Source organism: Rhinolophus sinicus, chromosome 2, assembly GCF_057876585.1.
Source record: "Rhinolophus sinicus isolate RSI-liver-muscle chromosome 2, RSI-T2T, whole genome shotgun sequence".
Classification (NCBI taxonomy): Eukaryota; Metazoa; Chordata; class Mammalia; order Chiroptera; family Rhinolophidae; genus Rhinolophus; species Rhinolophus sinicus.
In genome coordinates, this window is record NC_142502.1 from 49538640 (window position 1) to 49546284 (window position 7645).

A 7645-nucleotide genomic window follows, 5' to 3' on the forward strand; every position below is an offset into this window, starting at 1 on the left:
TTTGTTATTGATAGGTTTAATATTCTCATCCCTTTTAAACTATTTCACAGACATTGATATATTTCACCGATGTTAAGTAATGATACAAAATTTACAAAAATAGTAAAGAGAATTAAGCTTAAGCATGAATATTGCAATCCATTGTTTACTGAACAACTATGATAGGAGTGAGACAGATAAATGTTATGTAAAATATTTACAATATTAAATGTCCATATTCTTACTACAGGTGACTTTTTGAAATAAACAAAGTAATTATTTGAATGCATGAATACTCAAAAAAACAGCTATATGCAATTTTATACACAGGTCTACTTATTTAATACTATAATTTTGGATAAATATTAAAAAAAAATTTAATTGAAATTGTGATATGCCAGAATACACTTCTCTGACCCTTCAATAGAAAATCTCTGTTCATCATTTAAATCTCCACATAGATCTCTTTCATTGTCACATACTGACAGTGCTTCAACCATGTAATACTGTATTATAATAGCCCATGTAGATATTCTCTCTTCCAACTCTACTCTACACTCCATGGTGACAAGATTGTCTATATTTAGCTCATCACTGTAATCCTGGCATATTTCAGTGTTCGATGTATATTTTTTAAATGAATCAATGACTTAATGAATTTTTGAACCTGGGTTGACTATCTCTAGGATGGCTTTTATGAAATAAATTTGTACACAAAATTTTCTTTAAAACCATCTTTTCTTAAAGAGAATGATACGCAATTAATAATTTGACTATTGTAAATATAAACTCTGTACGTATAAAGTAATTTCATATATTTTATTTAAAATATACTTACTGCTAAAAAATTGCCTAACTCATAAACATTACCATTACACTCTTAAATTTCATACTCCTATTAAAATATATTAACAATATTTTTCTCAAGTACTTTACATACTGTTGTTAATTCACTATTGTAACTACTCAATGTAAAGGAAAATGAGTACTACTACACATTATGTACTAGTTTATTAAAAAATTCCCAATTAAGCCATTAAGCCAAGAGAATTGAGTTAATAAAAATACTGCTATAACATATTACTCAGAACTTTATTTCAACTCAGTTTACATCATGTTGGCTTTTCCTTTGAATATTAATAAAATGCAAAAGTTACTTTAAGTTGGCAAAAAATGATTTAGCAATCAAGAATATTTACCACAATATTGTGAGGGGTGAAATGTCTAACTAGTACATTGTTTTGTACACCTGAAACTAATAAAAGAAAATAGTAAAAAAAACAAAAGAATATTTACCATAATAAAAGGAAAATTATTTCATTATTCTTATCACTACAATTTCTCAACATTTTAAAAAATATTCAAGAAAACAAATTTTTCTATTACCGGTATTTTCTATAATAATGTAAGTGTAAAGTACATTACAGTTTACACTATGACTTATAACAACAAATATAATCTATTTACAGTATGACTCAACTGTCATTGAAGTAAATAGTCTTTAAAAATCAAAGTAGCCAACAATGTGACTTCTTTCTTAGAAAAATAGTTGGGGGAAATATTTTCAAATGACTACTTAAAATCATATAGCACACATACTACATAAACACCAGACTAAAACTTAAAGCACAATACCTATTTATATCTACCATAACAAATATAACACATAAACAAATCAAATATTAAATGCTGCAGTTCAACACTGAAGTTTGTTTTCTTAGTGTCCTCTAAAGGAATGTTTATTTTTTGCAAATGAGTCAATAGACTAAATTCAAATGCTGTATATGCAAAATCAAGATGAATTATTTTGTAATTTAACTGAACATCCTACTTTAACTTTAGATATAACTGAAAATATTGTACCCTCAATTATATATAAGTAGAGACAAGTTTTTAATAATGATGTACTTTAATGTAAGATAAATATTTACATGTGACTATACAGTTGAAAAATCAAAGGTATTGGAGTGTTAAAACAGGAAACTTCACATTTGGTGAAACATTTTGAACAGTACCTTGGGAGAATGAAATAATCTTTGTTACTTAAGAAAAATATTTCAAAATTGTATTTTTTATATTTATTAAGTAAATTATAATACATTATTTGTTTTCATTATTTATATCAAAACTTAACCTTAAATTAGCGGCTAGTATTTGTGATACTGCTAAATCAGAGATAAATTTAACTTATTCAACCATTTTGAAGTTGAAATGTTATTCGTTTCACATAAGATATGGGCAGCTCTAGTATTCTCTTCAAATAAAGTAGTGAAAAACAATTTATTCTAGAAAATAAAACTTCAACGAATAATAATTAAGTCAACTGACATACTGTCAAGATTGTTTAAAGGTGCTTACTATGGCCTAACTGTTAAGTGGTAAACACAATCCTTTAACTTAAATTGTGAAAGTTGTAACACAATTCAGCCACAGCACAGTTGGATTTGCTAATGAAAATAGTTTGTATTTTCCACAGTATGAAACAATAGTTTTATATAATAAACCTCATAGCTGAATCATTGTTGAAGTCACATTGAATTAAAGAAAAAAACAACATTTAAAAATAGTGGTTTTAAATGAAAGAGTGAACATGGCAAAAAGCTAATCACATGTATTTTGAAAACCCACCATAACATTAAGATAAAAACTTTAAAATAGTTTCTTGATATGTTAAAAAAATAAGATTCTAAGTAAACTTGAACACCTCTATTTAATTACAATGTTAACAAGAAAATTTTACTTGACATACACTTTGTTTTAATATACAATGTTAACAGTTAAGAACTTAGATCAAAACTAAGTAAGAACTTTTAGTGCATTTGAAATAGTTTGAATAAACATTTTAATATAATAAAGATCAAGAGATGTTTTAGAGTCTGCTCATCTTCATGTCACTGCCAGTGATCTACTGGTTTAATAAACATAATATTAAATGTAACCAATAGGATTTTAACTAGCAGAGATGATTATACCAAGAGACTAATGCAAAAAGATGAAACAGAATTTACACTTTTTCTAAAAATTTTAACCTACAAAATATGGTAAAGTCTGTTTTTAACCTACACAATATAGAGTATTTTAGTTGAAATGTTTTTGTAGGGTCTGAAAAATATGTTACATAAAAGAAACGTTTGAAAAATATAAAAGTAGCATTTTGGCTCTTGCATTTCCAAATAAGTCTAAAAGAAATACTAATTTGAAAGCATCTAGAAAATTTAAAACATGTTTTTCCACCATTACAACTGGTCATACAACACTATGTCCTTTTTTCTATATAATTAAGCTTTTGTTCATCCATGAAAAAACTAGAAACTGATTGCTTGAAAATGAGCTGCATGCCCTTTGTCCTGGTTGGTCACCTTTGACCCTTAATTTGATGATCCTGCATATCAACCCATTCTATTTTTAGGAAAATAATGTCAAAGTTCTATGCCTAACATAGTGCTTTTACTGAAATATTAAATATATTAAAGCATTCCTTTTCAGGTAATTTCTGCAATGATTTCATATATCAGTGTCATTTCACACAGTGTAGAACACAATATTGCAAGCTGTGACTGCCTGGTGGTGTCCTGCTTCAAACAATAGAAAATTTCCCCAAAGTACTAAATCAAGAACATTATAATTTTAAAATTTATTATTTTTTATTTAGAAAATTGCTTATTGTTTTTAAGTATTTCATGAGTGAATTCTAATTTGATTAATTTTGATAATCACATGTTTTGATGGTTTGGATGGTGCCAGACTGTAAAGTTCAATCAAAAATTGCAAAGATCAAATTAATACTCAAACTTACACTGCTGTCAACTAAAATTGTAGTTTTTGAGAGAACTCATTAGTTGCTTAAATTGATTTTAAAATCTTGTCTTCATCTGCAAGTGGCAGATTTCAAAGAGAAAATCTCTCGCATTGATCTCATTGATTATACTGACATTATTAAAAATCAATGTTATACAGTAAATTAATATACTCCAGGGATAAAATATCTCTATCACAATTTGATTGATCCCAATGCAGGTTGGTAAAAAACACATTAAAAAGTATATGTGAAATATATGTATATATTTCCTACAGTGATGATGCTACTTGAATCTTTACACAATTTCTGTGTAGTTTTCAGTCAGATTTAGCAGTGACCAATATGGCTGTCTTGGTTCAGCACTATGGTCAGCGACTTCATACAGAGTCACTGCGTCTGAGAAATCCAACTCAGTACATATGTATATTAGGGGCAAGTTTCTTAAAACCATGTGATTCTATATTTCATATATTCCTAGATATATTCATATAAGTCAACCTTAATTTTTTAATGTAAAGAATTTTCATTGTTCTGCTTGACAAGCTAGAAATTCTTCTTTACCTTGTGGTTCATCAAAAACAGTACTTATTTGTAAAGAAAATATTGTCCCTTTAAAAGGCAAGAAAATCAGGTCCAAGTTTTAATGCATTTAAACATAAAAACTTTCGGTATTTATGGGCTATAGAATTTTAAGAGAAAATAAGATTCTACTAAAAATTGCCAAATAAGAAAATTCTTTAACTGACCAAATAATTTGTAATGTTCCTTTTATGATCTACAGTTTTAATTTATTCTAAATTGATTCATCTATGAATCGCCACTGTCCTTTTTTTTATCAACTCATCTATGGATTAAGATAAATTTTTTATAGATCATTTACTGACCTGAGCTTTCTAATAATCTATAAATTTGGTAGTTATGAGCAACATTTCAATTATTTAAAGAGACATCAGTCCTACACCTGAAGACTTTTATGCATATATTTTATTTAATAACTTGTTTTTCCCTTAATCATGGTTTGTAAATTATGATAGCAGTGTTACAAATACCAAAAAAAGTGACATAATCAGATACCAACATGATCAAACTATCAGACAGGTAAGATGCTTAATCTTCTCTTTCTTCAGTGTAAACAGGAAAAAAAAAAACCCTAAATCCACTATATTTACTAAAATTCTGGGGTTTTATTTTTGGAATATATATATACAACACGCTTTAAAATAAATCATTCTGAAGACTAACTTTGAGCAATGCCATATTAAAACTCAATCTGCTTCACTTACAAAGTACAGTTGACTGTATTTTCCCCCATAACCCAGATTTATTTAAATCATGATTAATTTCAAAACAAATTTTTCATTGTTTCTGAAAGAAGTTTGGCACAGACATATAATAAAACTCTACAACTTGACAAGGATTAACGAGAATTGATCTTTGAATCATTTGGTTCCAGATCTATTCATTGAAAAGCACATATAAACAGTTATAATAAATATACATTACAAATTGATTCAGATCCTTAAATTCTTATGACATTTTATTATCAAGCAATGATTAATTTATCCTATTTGTAAAGTGGAAAAATCAAATAAAGCATTTTATTCTTTGTAGTATGGTCACCTCCCTACCAACTACCAGAAAGAGGCCTGTGTCAGTTTAATTTGTAAGTTTGGAAATTTAGGCACACTGGATTATCCTATTTCTACAGAGATAAAGATGTGGGGAAGAATTTTCCCCAAATGGACAAAGGTCTAAATTATTAATCTAAATGGAATGCTGATTATTACATGTTTTGTTATTAATTTATAGTGTGACTCCTCTATCAAATCTGTGCACATCCACAGCAGAAAAAAACATGGCGTAAACTTCATAATCAAATTTATATTTTCAAAATCACATAAACTGGCATAAATTTTTAAGAATTCAATTTTAAATTTTAAGGTTTTCCTGAAATATTTTTTTATAAAATTGTGATGCTTTATAACTTATCCTTGAACTTAAAGTTTTGCAACAAACGCATTTTTAAGTGTTTTTTTGCATTACCACCTAGCTAAATATGTAATAGTCTGCACACAAATATGACATCAGGATTTTTAAAAATCAGCGTAAAAATCACTTTGTCATTCTTTGCCAACAATATTGTAAAGTATTTTAAATTCATTGTAATACTAGTTGTTATGAGTAATTTTAACTTCCATAGTATTTGTGACCAAGAAATAAAAACAATAAACACGATCATAATTTATTTTTCCCTTGCATTAACAATTGTAGGTATAAAAATCCTCAATGGAGAATTTAGTTCATGAACAGCAATAATAGCTGTTAACCTTAAAAACCTATGGATAAAAACAAATTCACAGAAAGAACAGAAAGGAACTCAAGGAAACACAAGAACCTAAGATTTCAGTCTGGGTTACACGAAACAATTCAAAATGGCGGACTTACTATTACTTACATTTAAGAAATTTCCGCAATGAGGACACAAAATACATACTGTAAGATGTTACTCAAAAAACATTCAATATTTACCAACGTGCAATTTAAAAAAAAGTTTTTGGAATACAAATCCTCGTTATGCACCCGCATCCAGTGTTCCCAGTCAGTAGTTAATGCTCCTGAAAATGCACCGTTCCTTCTTTGGTTTGTTTTCAAAAGCAGCCTAAATCCAAGTGCGTTTTTTTTTTCTCCGTTCTCCTCAAATCCTTAATTTTAATTCATGAATTTACATCACCGACACCGAAGCAAAAAGGATCCCCGACGCCTGCCGGCTACAAAGCAGCTCGGTTTGCGGAATACTTGAAGGGCAGATGCGGACGCCCTCTGGCGACGCGGCCCCGCGTGTGCGAAGCGCCCGCACCGGCCGGGCGGACCCGCCGCCCGGACCCCAGCCCGCGCCGCACCATAGCGCCCCGCGTCGCCTGCGCCCCCTCCACCCCCCCCCGGAGCAGCCTACTGCTCAGCCCGCTACGGCCGCTCCGCAGCGACCGCGGCCGCGACACTGGGCAGCCGCGCTAGCGACGCCTCACCCGCAACTAGCGCCGACCCGGCTGCGCGGAGCGGGTTGGAAAAAAAAAAGGTGTGAACCCGGAAGTACAACGACCGCCCGCATCTCAGTGGCAACACGGGGGCAATAAATCAGGGCCGGCGAAGGAAGGACGCAGCTCCGGCTCCCGAACGACAACTTGCGGCGAAACATGTCACTTCCCCACCTTTCCCTGTCCTTCCCCCTCCCTGGCGCTCGCGCCTCCTCTTTTCTTCCTGCTCCACGGCACCGAGCTCCCCTCGACGTTGCTCACGTGCCAGATTCCGGGCCGCGAGCGGCGTCCGCACAGGCGCGCACACCCGGCCACACTCGCACTCGCACGGCCGTAGGGCGCGCTGCTTACCTCCGGGGCCTCATGGTCGCGTTGCTAGCCCTGGTGTGAGAGGGGGAGAGGGTGTGAATACGCTTGTGGCGTTCAGTCCGGGGGGACGGGGCGGAGGAAGGGGCCTGGAGTCTGTCACTTCCTGAGGGAGCGCGGCGGCCGGAGACCCCGGGTGCGCGCGGCGGGGCCGGGAGGGTCAACACTTTGTGAGCCGGCTAGGGAACGCGGAGCTGAGGGGTTGGGGAGCGAGAGCAGCGCTCGGGTGCCGGACGCGGAATCTGCTGTCGCCGCCGCAGCCCGGCGGGTGGCGGGCGTGGGGAGGAGGGTCCGGGCTGGGGGCGGGGGGCCGCGCGGTGTGGCGGCGGCACCAGGCTGCTCGACTCAAGCCCTGCGTCAGGCGGCGGCACGCGCACACCTGCCCGCCGCCGCTCCCGGGTGCGTCATTGGCTGCCCGCGCTGAGCGCGCGAGATTGAACTTTCCATTCATTCTTGGGCCGGGCGG

At 34.2% G+C, this 7645-nt stretch overlaps 1 protein-coding gene across 2 annotated transcripts in view; it reads right to left on the reverse strand.

The window, feature by feature from the left end:
* Positions 1–7637, reverse strand: part of LIN28B (lin-28 RNA binding posttranscriptional regulator B) — a 118130-nt gene extending 110493 nt beyond the window's left edge. Inside the window, exon 1 of one of the 2 annotated variants that reach the window (XM_074333347.2) lies at positions 7165–7637. The gene's annotated coding sequence lies outside the window, so the exon portion shown is untranslated. Of the gene's footprint in view, positions 1–6233; positions 7047–7164 lie in introns of those variants that run through there. The other variant, XM_074333346.2, reaches the window with a different exon arrangement.
* Positions 7638–7645: the final 8 nt, after the last annotated feature.